The following is a 16,204-nucleotide window of genomic DNA, read 5'->3' as shown; positions in this document are numbered from 1 at the left end:
TATTCTACAGCTTGCTTTTCTGATAATTCTCTTGACAAGGGACTCCAACCAGCAGTAAGTCAGCTGCAGCTTTATTTTGCTATGCCAGAGAATGTCACAGCAGGTTAATCATGCTATGGTGCCTCATGTAATGCCTGCTCTTTAACTACGCTGAGACAGAAGTTTACCATAAGAGAGACAAAGACATATAAGAAAGTAAGACTTATAAGAAAGTTTTAATTTCTTTAAACTTGGATCTTATTTGTGGCAGTGGCTTTGACTTATGTTGGCAACAACTCAACTACTGATAATCTGGTATCACTGCTAAGAAGAAGTCTGATAGCTGAAAACAGATCAGCAGTCAGACAGGTTTTACGCTAACCCTCTGTGTAATCTCACTTATAAAGAAAGCAAAGGTGAACGATAAACATCCATTACTGTCCTGGTTTCACTTTGACCTTCCAGACTTCCTGTTTTTATGGGCACAGTTTTATTAGATCGTTATAAATCGCTATCAACATTTTGGGTAGACCTTCACTTGGATGTACCTCCAAATGAAATGTATCTAAACCGTCTGTCCTTGACCCATCAAATCTTACTTTACAGTGTCACTATGACATTGACATGGTCACAGTCGCAAAGTAATTATATTAAAACCAGTGGAAATGATGATTAAGTCTGTATACACAAGTTGCATTATGCTGGAATTTTATTCAAAGAAACAGAAACTGGAGCAAGACTGTGTAACCATGACTAAGAAAGTGCCAAATAAAGAGTGCGAGTTCTTGTTCACAGCCTCTTCCTCGAACGCCTGTCGCTTGAAAAAGAGCCACAGGTCTCGTCTTTCTCTGTTCACTTTCTCAGGGAGCACCATCATCATAATGAAGGTGTGTAATAGAACATGACACCATAATTATATTCTCTCAGTTAAGAGGCAGTGTTTACAACAAGCACAAGGCTGCCTTTATTTTCTCCCTCCTTACACATACTCGCTCTCTCTTTGTCTCGCTCTCTCGTCTGCCCCGACTTTGCTTCATATCATGAGCCATTTAATTGCGTTAGAAAAAATGCTTGATGAAAAAAATGAAAAAAATTAAATTGCTTTAAATTGCCTGTCACAGATTGTGTGGAGTCGTCATAGGGCAATAAGACTTGTGCATCGTGTTGGGTGCTGGGTAAGCAAGATTAATGTGTCTGCTGCAAATTTTTGAATGCCCTGTGATTCTACGCTCAAAGAATTGCCTGGGATAACATTTTGAATCAGAACAATTAGCTATTAAATTTATCTATTGCTTTTATTGAACACAGGACCATGAGGGTAGAGACAGGGACACACAGAGTCCCACAAATGCATTCATCAATACATATTGGATCTGGCCAGCTAATGGCCCTTTTAGTGCATATGTGCTGTTACACAGAACAGGCATAGTTGGCATTTTAGTCTAATCTAGATTTGGCAGTGACCTCGTAGATTACTCCTTACTCCTTATCTTTACCTCTACCCCTGTACCTCTGACTACCTCTCCCACCTTCTCCTCTTGTTTTTGTTTTTTTTTTTTCCCTAACGAGGGATATGAGCGACACGACAAAGCACCCTATCATGTCCGTTGAGCCGAAGACTTCCACAGCAACCCAGAAAGAGCCCCAGGGGTGCAATTAAAAGTGAGAGAGGAGAATGTCAGCCGGGAGGTGAGCAATGGAGATGCAAAGGGGTGAGGGAGAGAGGAGCATGGAGGGAGAGGAGGAGGGTTCAGCACTGGTCTCACAGGTAATGTGGTCATGTTACAATTCACAGAGGAGGCCCGTGAAGGCTGTTAATGTGTGAACGTGTCATCTGCAGGTAGTTCGACCATTTCTGCTCTTTCTGACCTCTTTGCCTCCTCTTCCTCTCACTTCCTTCTCACCTCATCTCAACCTGAGTTTATTAAGAAGACACAGACTCAGAGTAGGTGTCATTCGCAATCCATGCTATGCTGCTTGCTGGAAGTATTTACAAGTGTTAATTGGGAAACCATGCGCTCAAACGAATTCTAGTGCTCTCAATTTGTCTTATTACTCATGTAGGTCAGTGGTTCACAACCTAGTTCCTAATGGTAAATTATCAAAAACTGGATAGTGGGGTAAACAATTTCTCGCCAAATGTATAAACGCAACATTTCTGTGTCCCTTCTTCTTGTAGCAAAATGGATACAGATGCGACCAAACAGACAAAAAATCCTTCAGAATCCTGTCAATATATATTGATCTTGTATTTAGCTGAGAAACACTGTCTAGACACAGTGCTGCATTGTTTTGAAAGTAACTTCACCGTACTCCAATATGATACACAGATGCACATGCCTCACAGATTAAGGAAATTGATCACTAAAAGGAGATTTCAGACAGATTGGGGATATTACCACAAAGGAAATAAAAATAATGCCTATGAATAGAGGACGGAAAAATCATCATAATAAAACTTTGGCAAATAAACAGCTTAAAATCCCCAGTCAAATTGGAATGCAAAGCTGAACCAAACTGAATGTCAGCAGTCTAGAGCAAAACACCAGAGTCCTTTAGTCAAAATTAGGATTCAACCTTCAACACTTGGATAACACCAAGATTTAGTTAACCCTTACTGATTCTAAATAGCATATTAAGTTTCACTCCAAGACGTTACTAGCATTTCTTACTCATACTAATATTTAACTGATATTGTGGGATGTTTATCAGCCAACTCTTACATATCTTAGGAAATATTGAGAAATAAACATAATTTTCTATCTCTTTTCTTCACAAAAAGGACACATAAGGATTGGTATGAAATCCTCAAATTGGGTACAATATATTTAGTAAATAAATTTCCTGATGATACATAAAAAACCTTAAAACTGTACCTTTCACTGAGTACTAATAATCCAAACAAATTAGCTCATACTATTCCTGTCAGAGACAGGGGTGTGCCCAGAGCATTCATCCTGGTGCGACGCTCCAGAGCTCACTGCAAACACATTACCTTGCTCCGCTGCCCAAATGCATACCAAATAACCAATATAAATCATACAATCTGGGCCAAGTCAATGAGAGCCCACTATGTTCCCTGTTTTCTACTTATTGCTAGTGTCCCATCATTCAGTAGCACTAACATCACTCAGTCCAAAGCTCTCTCAACCATTGTTGAAGTGGCCCAGTTTAAAACCCACAGAGGGCTTCTGAAGTAACCCTTCCTCTATTCCACTTGATTTTATGTCTCCACTGTCTGGACTAAATTGTGAGTTGCAAGCGATTCTTATACTGTTCACTCTTTCAGTTTACTCCTTTTTCTTTCTTCCTTTTGTGACTGGCAGAAAACAAAGATGGGGTTCTATGAACTTATGGTGTTTATGGATCTATTTGCCAGTGAGCAAAATGGCAGTTGAAGGGGCTCCTCTCTCAGCATAAATTTATATAGTCCCTCTTCTCCTGTCATTCCTGGTTCTCTTAGTTTATTAGGGAAGCATCATTTCACTTCAGCTCTAGTGCCAAATAATGTCTTTCAGCTCCTGAAATATGGTTTTGAACTGTGTCATCATAAACAACAGAGACTCGCTTTTTAGCAAGCAGTTTCTGATTCCACTTTTCAGAATTAATTGACTAAATGGGAGCTTAAAGTCATTATCTCCCCTTACCAGTTCTCCAATCCTGCGCTAGGGGCTAATAAATGGAGGTCTGATTTCGCTAAATGTCCTCTTGCAAAGATTAATAATGCCTAGGACCCTGGTGGCAAACAGATGTGGTCATCCTTGCTCAATTGCAGAACAAATGGGCACAAGACATCCTTGCACACAAAGAGCAAAGAAATAATATCTTAATGGCACTCATCTGATGACATGTTGGTAGGTGAGACATCCTTGGTTGTGTGCCTTTTTTGTGTGTTTACAAGAGCACATTTTGTCACAAGCAGCCGTGTAGTCTAACACAGCTCTCTTGTGAGGGACTGACAATGACAGAGAGGGGGAGGGATGGGAGGATGGGGGAGATTCAATGAAGGGGTCTGCTGGCTTCCTGCTTTCCCTACTGTGGCCTTTATGGTAATACACTAGTGGATATGGGAGCCTCCCTATCTATGCAAATCAGTGTTTGCTTCTCAAGTGTTTTGTGTGCCATGAGCAGTCAAGCACAAGAGTGTTTTTCAACATTTAGCCCCATGCAGACCGAAGCAAAAGGCCAAAAGCTGCATCAATGTAGGAATAATATTCACAATATATCTGGTAATTAAAAGCTGTTACTTCTATATCAGTAATGCTGTTTACCTTTTAATAACCTTGTCCTACCAGGATATTAGATCACATTGCAACCACTGCGATTAAATGAATAGTGTGTCTGTAGAAACAGATGCATTGATTGAAGTACACAAAGGTCAAACTTGGTGCAGTGAATTGAAAATCAGTGAAGGAGTTGTGTTCCCACGTTTATCTCAGCCTCCCCGTTGTGACAATTACATGAAAGGAACGACGTGGAAGCACATTTCCATTCAGGCTTATATCGACAGTAACAGCAGGTCAGCAGCAAGACAGCTACAAACGCAACTGTCACACAACACTAAATAATACATGGAGCTAAAACAAAGACATCGCACACCTAAATTATGGCCCTAATAAAAGACTGCACAGAGAAAATGTGTTTTCCCCACGACTAAGAGTAATGACCTTTCCTAGAAGTCTTCCATAAAATAACACAGAGACAGTTAGGAGCACCTGTTTTTACATTATTAATAGTGGAGGCTTCACACACACTCAAAGGTTAGAGACATGCACTGATACTGTGGCTTTTGACTGCTCTTAAATTGAACAAAATTCCTCACACTGCACCCAAATAAAACTACTAAGGCATTTCAGCATTAAGAAAGCCATTTTTCACAGACGGGTCTTCTGCCAGGGTATCAGCCCACCCTTGGGATAAAAAACAAATGAAAATAATATGAATTGTATGAATACCACCCAAGAATAAAGCCACACAATTTGTAAAGGCACCTGAAATCAAATACATTGTATAAATACATATTGTGTTACCAATGCTCCTCAAGAAATGAAAGAGGGATATTTGGTGGCTTTTCATTTAAACAGATCCGGCAGTGTTGCTGTGAAAATAAAGGTCCTTCCTTACAGTTCTGAATCCGGTCATGTCAAAAGGGATCCAGGAGTCTTCTGAGAGGAGCAGATGGTCACGATCATCTCTGACCTTAACTCTGTTTATTATTCATGTTTATTTACTTCAGCTAGTTATCCCTCATGACTTAAATGAATGTTGTGATAGGATGAATGGATGACTCTAATGAACAAAGAAGCTTGATTGATCCAAGTTAGTATTTGATTCCCAAGAGTTGCAGAGACACACGTTTGAATATGCTGGGATGGCAGTGGAGCACCTTTTGAACTCTGCTGTACACACATCTTTAATCACACTCACCTTTTCTCGTGGCTGGTGTGACTTCCAGCTTATTTGTAATTACCAAGCTCCTCAGGAGGGTTGGCTTAACAACAGACCAGGCCATAGGTCACAGAAAGACACCGTAGCTGGCCATATGGGCATCGGGCCTAAGGGTAGAGTGTGGGTGGACATGGGGCAGTTCCCAGTATGGTCAGAGTAGGAGATTGAATTATTTGGAGACAGGAGACAGCCTTATCGAGGAGCAACCACATTGCACTCACGTTTTCACCCCAGTTTCTATTTCCCATTTCACACCTGGACTATTGCCAGATAGGATATGTTCAGCCACCTCGTTTTACCCACAGATTCACAATCACCAGCCACCAGTCAAAAGCGGTTATAGTGTGTTATCTATCACCACCTTACCACCCGTGGCAACATACCTTCTATCCCACAAACCCTCTCCTGCCTCTCCCTTCCCTCCCCTGTTTTCACCAGCACAGTAACAGCATGGTGTTATTACAGATAAACAATCAATACTACATTAACGTGTCCGTTGAGGCTACCAGGAGTTAAACAGGCAGACGAGGAAAATAATTCAACCCGGTGTCAATGTCATCGGTGGACTCCAAGCAATTAATGTTGCTTACCAACTCAGAAAAAAAGAAGGAAAATTTTATTTATATTTATATATATATATATATATATATATATATCAAACACTGTGTTATATATGTATATATTCCCTCTTTCCTTTGTGTTTGAGGTCACTAGATACATTTATTTTCCTTCCTCTCCTCACTGGTTACAGAATGAAACCCCACTGCATTAAAGAAGTAATACCTTACTTTATAGCAAAGGTGACCATGAATATTGGAGAGCAGGGACCCATACGATCGATTTAGAGTGAGGAATGGAAATTTTAACATGTTTTCCAGCCGGGCATTTTAACTCAGGAGTACTGGACCCTCTCTTTTGATGATTGCTTCCAATCCAACCTACTACTCTATTTCAAAATTCTGATGACGTCTTTATTTAAGGTAAGGGCAGTGAGTGTGGCAAACTCTTGTGTACTACTGATGGCCGTGTGGTCCAGTTTCTCTTTGCAAAGCTTGGATGCAGCAAATTTGCATTTACATTCCTAACTCTGCTACTGAAAAAAAGCACTTTTTTTCAGAACCTCTGTTAAAATGAAAACAAAGGCCTTCTTATGAGGAGGCCCAACAAATAGTCCCTGCATCTTTCAGACAGGAATTAAATACTCGTCAATCCACCCTCATTCATTAGCTCCCACGCCTCACAACCCTAACACCATACGGTGATATGAAATACCCTGCTCACAATCAGACTTGTTTTCACACCTCATGAGGACATAAAAGTAACTTAACATTCATGTCCTGGAGATCTGTGCAATTGTTAACCGTAACCACTACCTGCCTAACCCTAACCCTTGTCCTACTTTAACCTAACCCTAACCTCTCTCTAACCTTAACCCAAGTCGTCTCTTTAACATTCATAGTAGAGATTTGAATTTGGTCCCCACAAAGAAGTGAAGTCCCCACATGTGTAAACAGGTTTCAGCCCCCACAATGTAGCAAAAACATACACATACACACACACACACACAAAATAAAGGAGTTGGACTTGGCTGAATGATTGTGGAGACTGTTTACTAATACTGCTGCTCACTCTGCTTTATTACAGAGTGCCAGGCTTTCCATTACTGCAAGGGGAGAGAGAAAGGGGCAAAGGAGCAGAGGAGGTGGGAGAAGACAGAACAAAAAAGAGAGAGAAAGAGAGACTGCCAACGTCAGATTAAAAGAAGAAAAAAAGAATGGCTCAGTTGATTTACACCTTCATTACTCTCCCCTAACTCTGCTTATTGCAAATCATGATGCTGCTTTATGAGCTGAATCCTCTATTACGACAAGGCCGGGAAGACAGTGCTTTAGTCCATAAAGCAACCGTACAGTAACCGCCAGCAGGCAGCACCCATCCCACTCATCCTAACACCCAGCTGCCACAGGGGAAGGGAAGCAAGACAGAGACCGAGCCCCTACCAAATCTTGTTCCAGTGCACAAACCCTGTGCTCGCTTGTTTGCTTGCTTGCTGTCCCTTTCCTGGCCATGTGCCCATGGACAACGCACACAGATTTCTTGGAGCCAGATACCAAGGAAATATGTCTTAGTGTGTGCAACGCACTGGCCTCCGGTCGAGGCAGATGGCTGCCCAAACTGAGCCTGGTTCTGCTGGAGGTTTTTTCTTCCGTTAAAGGGAGCTTTTCCTCTCCACTGTCACCAAGTGCTGCTCATAAGGGATTTGTTGGGTTTTTTTGTTTTTGTAAAGTGCCTTGTGATGATTGTATTGTGATTTGCCGCTATACAAATACAACTGAATTGAAATTGAATTGAATGCTTTGTGCATATGTTGGGAAGGAACACACAGTAAGTGTTTAATGTTAACAGCAATATTTAACTCAGCAAACTTGTGGAGCATTGAAGGTGTGTGTTTACCATTTCTCCATCACCAACTGAAGAGGTGCTAGTAATGTATTTACTCAAAGAGCTTCAGGGAGTATGTGTGTATTTAGATAGAGTAAAGACTGTATTTTTTTTTTTTACTTTTATTTATTGAACCAGTGAGGTCTTTGGGTCATACTTGCTCTTTTTCTTGCAGTGAATGAATTTGTGTGTGGTGAACAAGCCCAAGAAGAAAACGTCTGGGTGCACGACCTAATAAATCAGCAGATAGGTTGAGGCGTGTAGGTGAGCATGGGTGTCAGTGTGCTGATGTAAACAGGGCACGGGTGCATGAGACACACTGGATGGAGGTTGGTTATGTGTATGTAACATGCTGCTCCAGCCTGGCCTGTCTGACTCCCATCTGGAGCAGGGTTGACAGAAAAGTTGACAGATGCTTCACCAGTGTCCATTATTTATGAGACTGAGGAGATCCACACTCCATTTCACAATTGTCTGCTTCTGGTACTGTAGTAGGTCGAGTTCCGACATTGTAGTTTGTGTGTGGGTCCTCACATGCACACACACACAAATACACTTCCTTTTGTTTGTGTGGGAGGTGGATGAGTGGGTAGCTGAATGTAGAGGTCCAGTTTTTTGCTCAACTGCATGTGTGTGTGTGCTTATTCATTTGTGTTTGTACATTCACTCCAGTGTATGCCCAATCCAAATAACCACTCCACCTTCCTCTGTGAGTCTAACCCTTGACCTCTGGAGTGTCACTAAATCCCTGCTATACAGGCAACCCTTCAGCTCCTGCATCGAGGACCATACAACAGCAGACTTTAGCTCCTTCAAAACCCACTTAGAGGCTTATGTTTGGGAGGCCCAACCATTGGATTGAATTAAAGCTATGATTAATTGAATCTAGTGTTGAGTATCTTGACTGACTGATGTCTCGTAGGAACAAACGTCTAGACACAATGCTTCAGAATAAAGCTATATTCGTTAATTCACTGACATCACAGTTACACTGTGCCTGAGGCATTCATGGTTTCCTCTAATATTATTGCTCCGAGTGCTGCTTTAAGCCCGATACCACCAACAGAACTGCTGCTGCTAAGAACGCCAATGTTAATTAGAGGCATAGTATAATTAATACAAATGGAATGTTTAATGCAATTTTTCCATTTCAAAGAAATTGCGCTGGCATCTTTCCCAACAACAAATTCAACTCCTTTGCATTGTCCTCAGGCAAACAATAACACAAGTTTGCCATTGCCTTCATTAGATCAAACTCAATTATTTCAAAATGCTTGCAGCTCTTTTAACACAGGGGTGGACTCTGCGGCTGCCTGCTCTGGCAATCTAACGGTCCTCAGGTCCTGACCTATTTGTCTTTGACAGACAGCTGCGTCAAACAGTAATTGGAGGCCTTTGAAACCTGTACACATCCATTTTCAGTTATTCATGTCAAAACAGTGTTCAGCTGTTAGGGGTCTCAAACAATGACCTTTTCTCAAAGGGGACAGGTTTCCCCTACTGTCTGAGTGACGGCCTGGGTATTATTCAGCCCCATACTGTAGCATGCTGTTATTACTGTGTGTCCCACGTTGCTGCAAAAAGCTTGTATTGTGTCCTTCCCTGAGGAATATATGGTCCCATAATGGCACAGGTGGTTTGATTCAGCAGGTAGTTTGTGCAGAGGTCTTTATATTTCTCTTGTTCACAATGAACCATCCTAATGTTTTGAGGGGTAGCAGAACAATGACAGAAACCTCTCTTTTTTTACTCCGGGGATTGAAAGTAAATAGGACCTTTGCTGATGTGTTTGCCTGTTCATTTACAGCACCTCAGAATACAACCTGCACATTGAACATCTACAAAAAAAAAAACTCACAAAGGCATTCTGCAGGACAATAGCACAGTGAAGGGAACAGTCGCACAATGGAGTCCAGATATCATTCACAACATAGACAGGAGACCATTATCCACAGAAGGACGGGCCCATCTGAAGGTGACAGGTTTGGGAGACAGAAATGCAAAAAGCTTATATTGTGTGTGGCGCTGCCACCAAGACAACAGTCTCCCTGAAGCCTAACCTATAAGGACAGGTTTTTGCAGCGCCAATGCCCGCTGGGTTGAAGTGTTACACGTCATCTGCAATACCCTGGATCATTACTCCTGGAAGCTGTTAGAGGGGAAAATCACATCACTCTGCCTTCACTACTGCCAAGAAAAATTGACACGCTAAAAGTCACACAAAGACACACCTCAATATGCACACACACGCACAAAGGCCCACAAACAGCCTCACTGTCACCCTTCTTCACTTGCAAACAAACACACACATGTAATTGCACACTCACAATCTATCACATACTGTCAGTTGTATCTGGAGATTTAACATACCAAGTGCCATACCAGCAGCGTCCTACCAGCCAGTGTTGCCTGAAGCTGACAGCTCTCACAGCGGCTGCCTTGCAGGAGTAAAGTAAGCATCATTATCGCCTTCTCTCACCCTACCTCTGTCTACTTGGAACAAGCATAACACTCTTTCAAAGTCTCCCTTTTTTTATCCACCACCCGACCCTTTCCCTTCACTGCCTTCTGTCTTCATTGTACTCAGGCAGTAATTCTCCTTGTCTTGAGCCTGGACTCTCTGATCTCCTATTACCCTCTCGTCATCCGACAGTCAATAGTACACCCCACGAACACCCCCCACCTCCTTGCTTTTACAAAAGTCTCAAAAGTCAGACAGACAATGTCCCGTCCCCCCCACCCTCCCGGCTACTTCATGCACTTGCTCGTCTTCCATACACTTATTAACTGGCTGTCATGTTCAGCAGCCTTCCCCCAGACAGTGTTTAGCGTTCCTCAGTCCACTTACTGCAGCCAGAGTTAAGCCTCTGGGCTTTGCACAGACAGGAATCCAACTAGAGGGGAAAGACAGGACCTGAGGACATGATCTGTCTGCTGCACTCACACTCTTCTTCTCGCACCAGCTACCTTAAGGCAGGGCTGAAACACACATGTCGTACAAGACATTACTTCCAGGAAGGTTTTTATTATGTCCTGTAGGATAATAGCAATACTATCTTTACTAGTTACATACTTTTACTACATATATACTTTCTCCCTACCTGGCATAAAATCTTTATAAACAACCTGATCTCAAGATGTAATGTTTCCTCTACCATGGAAGTTGTACTGTCACCCATGTTAGTTACTCTGTATGTCAGCAGGGTGTCAGAGTAACTCATGAACAAATTTCCATGAAATTTGGTGGCGAGATCAGCCTTGAGCCAAGGAGCAGTTGATTAAATTTTGATAGTGATCTGGATCTGTGATTTCCACTATTAGATGATTATTGTTTTCCCCACACATATTGGATATAGGGATTTAATTCTGAACCCAATCCACAGCCTAATGGTACGCTTGCAGGGTCAAGAAATCGATTTCACCTCTGATTTAAGAATGAAGAAATGTTCAGTGTCCTTGAAGGTGGCTTATTTCTAGTTTTTGCTCATATTATAGATGACACCCAAACAGAATTCAGCTCCCTGGCTCAACTCACTATTGTGTAGTAGCAATAGTAGTACTGTATTTGTCACCTGCCCCTTCCTTCTTCACCCCCCCCCCCCCCCCCCCCCCAGGGCAAATGGTGTAAGAAATGAGACATGGCTGGTGGATAGACTTTCATGCCCCTGCTTTACCAGTGTCATTTCCACAACTCTGAAATTGCGCCATGGTCTACAGGGCTTTGTTGTAAATCACTATCTCCCACTGTCAGACTGCAGTCTGCTGTGCACTGTGGATTCCGAGCTTTCTGCTGCCTCCTGGGTGACTAATATATCTTGTTAAATTGCGCTGAGAAGCGCGCGGAGAACTGTACACCTTCTTTCTTTGTACTATGTTTGTTTGCTTGAATTTGTGCCTGTGTGCATTTGTGTGTGCCTACTTCAAAATGTGTGTCAGTCTGTGTCTACATTTCATGACTGAATAGGTAGGCGGAGATGTTACTTTTGCAAATATGTCCACTAAACTCCACAAGTCTGTCAGGCTCTGTTAGTAATTCAGTTAGATTGCTATTCGGCCAGCTTCCACTCACCACCACCACAGTATCGGAGTTGTGAAGCTATCTCTCAGCTACTTCATAATTAGAAAAGCTGTGGAGCCAAGCCACAGTTTGAGGGGGAAGATGAATAAAAAAAAGCTGTTGGCAGACTGCATTATTCAACATTGGCAGAATTGTATTCTGCTTCCCACCCCAAAGACATGGATATAAGTGATTTCATAGCAATGTCTGTCCTAGTGTGTCATGCTGTATAAAGCTGGACTCCTCTCTTATCACCAGTTCTTAAGCCATGTACTGTATATTATCATCTTCATGCATCCAGTATACATACACAGCACATACACTCACCATGTCTCTGTCCAACCACTCTGATAATAGATTTATGAGTATATTTCTGTGTAATTGCTGTACTCCTGCACAAAGCAGAGAGAGATAATTACCTATTGTTAAGTGAGGTGTAAATTGTCTGATCCATGTGCATTTATCTTGTCAGTGCACAGGGAGCAAAACAGGCCATTTGGGGGATTTAGGCAGACTCTACAGTGACGTTCTTACACTTCTGCCCACTGTCCAGCTCTCAAATCCCTTTTGTTGAAAGAAACAGCGTTGCTGGGACTTAACCACATCCTGTCTAATTTTGATGTCTTTCCTAGTCAAACCAAATTCAATCTGGAACTCTGGTTGCTCTTCACAGGGAGGTGGCCTCAGCCCAAAGTAGATTTAAGTAGAAACAGGCATCACAGTATCTGCTTCTGTGTGATGGTGAGTGAGAAATACGTCATACAATATTGTGGTTTCTCTGAAATTATGCTTCTTACTTCTCCATTAATAGGCGTCTCTAAAGGGAATCTGATTCATTAGAAAGGGGCTGTTATGAAGTCGCCATTTGCCTGCATGAAATTTGCTCTAATGGTCACAAGTAGCCTCAATAAACAAAAGCTACAGTGTCAAGGTGGGGATCTCATATCTGGCAGTCTTAATTAAATGAGTCTGTCCTAAAGACCAGGGGAAGAAAACTAAAGTAAAGAAGCCCAGTTGACTGACACTGAAAGTCGCATCTCAAGATGAGCATTTAACACAAGAAAATCTTAGGAGGAATCCCGGAGCACTCAGAGTACAAACAACGTCATGATTTATTATCACATCATACAGACCATGACTAATGCACTCAAACAATCAAGGTGCATCTAGTGAACTACAAGGCCCAGAGGTGCTCTCTGCCACAGACTTCAAACATTTGTAAATGAAGCACACAAGCATTAGAGCGACTTGCTGTGCATGCAGGCTCAACAAATATCCACAAGTATCTGAACACATACACAGAAAAGGAAAGAAGGCCATAGACATTCCCATAGGGGATTCAAGTGTGCTTTAGCACTAACAGTGGCCACTGGGACATGATTTTATTAGCTCCAGATGCTGCTGTACAGAGGACTTGAAACATTCAATATTATGAACAGGACACATCAAAATGATGCTGCCCATCTGGAGCACAAATAATGTAATCAGCTCGGGTCACCGGTCATCATCATCTGGCCATCGGGTAAAACCACCATCCTGTGATGTCACCGCTCACAGGGACAGGCTGGAGCCGACCGGCAGACTGAGACTCAAGCTTTTTGGAAAATCCTTTAAGCTTCTGCACATGACCCACAAACTCAAGATGTATGGCAGAGGAGAAAGATGAAATGTGATGCACTGTCTATTGTAATATGAGTTCTGGTTTTAAAATATATATATATGTCTCTGATGTCCATCCTGCTCCCCATCAAGCCAGTTCTGCAATATGAGTTTGAACATTTTCATATTAAGTGACCACAGCTTGGACCACAAACACATTTACAGTATGTGCTGTATGTTCCCTACGCGTGCACATAGTAACTCTATTTGCAGAGCCTTTTAAATATTCAGTACCTGCCGTGTTTTCTCTATGACTTTGATCAGCCACAGATTCTACTCTGTCCCTTTCATCTATGAACTTCAAACCAGCCTGTGAAAAACCTGGACCACAAAACCTGTTCTGGTTCAGACCATCTTATTTCACCAACCTGCACTCTACAACATAAAACAAGTAGGAAGTTGTTATACATGAAGTTAAGTTACTCTCTACTCTTTACACATGCAGATTGTTTTTTGTTTTATTGTTTTGTTTTTTTCAGGATCTCCATCATTGCCCAATCACTCCAGATAAGCAGGAGTCTTTGATTGTAATTAAAAAAATATGTGTGCAGAGGAGTGATTATTGTGGAACAGTCCCTGGGTAGCTAGTCAACTCCCTCAAACAACTTCTTTACTACCTCCAGGCATGTTACCTCAGGCTTACATTGAGCCAGCGCAATAACTAACATGGAGCAATCTACAGGCAACAGGAAAGCCAGTAAAACTTTCTCAGGCACTAAATTCAGTTTTCAGGAGTGCACAGGACTGTTAGATTCACTGCACCTCTCCCCTTCACTTTATTAATACCTGCAACTTTTGAGTAAAGAAGTTCATTCGTTTATACCACTGCCTGCATAATTCAACAATCACATTAAATATTCACAGCCACATCACTGCTCTGATCTTGTTGTCAATAACGTTGGAGGACATGCTGTTTTAGTCAACTCCAGGAGTGCTCTTCTAAAATAAAAAAAAAGGGGGATGGATAGGTGGGGGTGTGGGGGGGGGGTGCTTTTAATTATTCTCAAACAGCAAGTACAAAAAAAGGCAGCAGAGCACCACAGTGCGACTCCAAGCAACTACAGATAAACAGTCAGCCGCCTTTATCAGAGTATGCTGTCCCACCTGCATCGATTCGTATCCCGTGGATTTGCCACTAGCTGCAGCAAGAGCATCGGAAGAGTGGGGTTATGGTGGGGGGGGTGAGGGGTGGGAGGGGATAGCTTCACGGATAGATTCAAGCAAGCTTTAGAATGACTTTCAAGTTTCATCCAAACAAGGTAAAGATGCGTTTGCAGTCCAGGCCTGTTAGGATCGCGGCGGGGCAAATGTACTGCGTCTCTCGGGACCAGATAGACACGTTTCCACATCGACAAATGAATGAAAATTACGCACAGAGCAATTTCAGAAAATACAAAACCTCATAAACCCGCCGATCATCCGCTGAGCCTCGCTATTAAGTTAGATGAATAGGCTGTGAGTGTGAATATCAATAACTTCCGATTCAAACTCGTTTTCAATTCAAAGCCCCAAGTTATTCCACTAATTACGCAACAGCAGATATGGATTTTACTGCGCGAGCTGTTCCATTAGTCTGTGGAAGAGGAGATGAAGCCTTTAGAAACAACAATTTCGCTTTGGTAATTAGTGCTCGGGCGGCGCACAGTAACCCAGCTCGGGCACTCCTTCACAGGCTACCAACACTGCACAAGTCACTGCTCTGTGTTCGAGCGAATAGCCTGTGTCGCAAATGAGACAATTACCACAGCGGATTGAAGTTGTAAGCAAAGCCGCGCTCACCTGATAATGAAGTTTATTCTAGCAGGAAATTTTCCAAAGCTTGTGAAAGCGCAGACCGGAGCCAAGCGTATCCGTTCACTGCAGCTTTTGTTACCCGTTGTTCCACCTCAACTGCGCGTCTCAGTCGCGCTGCATCACTTCTTGCTGTAGATGTCAGGGAGGCTGAGGGGACTGAACCCTCCCATTGGCTGCCATTCACAAGTCCCCAGCACAACTCGGCGCAAAAGGAGAAAGGAAGTAAAATAAATAAATAAATAAATAAAAACCACAACCACGATCCACGAAAAACAAGGGACGGGGGATTAGATCTGCGGTCGCGCTGCGCTGTGGACAAGCGATCAAGTTTTAATAATAAGAGCCAAATGTTTCTGTCCACGCGTTATCTTTACACTACACATCTCAAAGTTGCATGGGCTCGAGTGTAGGTTTTTACCAATCAATACATTTGTATTTTCTGTAAATTAAAAAAAAAAAGTTAGACTTGCCCCTTCATATAAAAGATTATCAGCCTAAGACTGTGTATGATTACAATACCTAATAAAATTCAAAAACCTTGAACTGAGTAAATAGATAAATGCACCAGTAATTACAATACCAGGACAAATGAACACGATTTCAGTAGTGTCATGTTACCATTGCTGCCTACAGCTCTGTCTTTGTTTCCAGTAGTCTACATTTTCAAGACACTTTCTAGTGGTATTACTTTTTTTTCCCCTTGCTACTTACAACACTTGGAAACGTAGTTCAGGTGTACTTGTACAGTGTCTGTCAGCTATTTAAGCTCTAAATGAATAATGCTGCTGCCTTGTATTGTGTTACTGCAGCTAATAGATCCCTTTG

The 16,204-nt window shown here is 42.2% G+C and overlaps 1 protein-coding gene across 1 annotated transcript in view; it reads right to left on the bottom strand.

Annotated features, from left to right (window-relative positions):
- Nucleotides 1–15,527, bottom strand: part of LOC113121574 (cadherin-6-like) — a 51,101-nt gene extending 35,574 nt beyond the window's left edge. The window contains exon 1 of the mRNA XM_026292200.1: nt 15,365–15,527. The gene's annotated coding sequence lies outside the window, so the exon portion shown is untranslated. The remainder of the gene's footprint in view (nt 1–15,364) is intronic.
- Between the last annotated feature and the right edge of the window lie 677 nt (nt 15,528–16,204).

The sequence above is a fragment of the Mastacembelus armatus genome, chromosome 20 (assembly GCF_900324485.2).
Source record: "Mastacembelus armatus chromosome 20, fMasArm1.2, whole genome shotgun sequence".
In the NCBI taxonomy this organism is placed as follows: domain Eukaryota; kingdom Metazoa; phylum Chordata; class Actinopteri; order Synbranchiformes; family Mastacembelidae; genus Mastacembelus; species Mastacembelus armatus.
The sequence above is the reverse complement of the archived record's forward strand: the minus strand, read 5'-3'. Positions and strand labels throughout refer to the sequence as shown.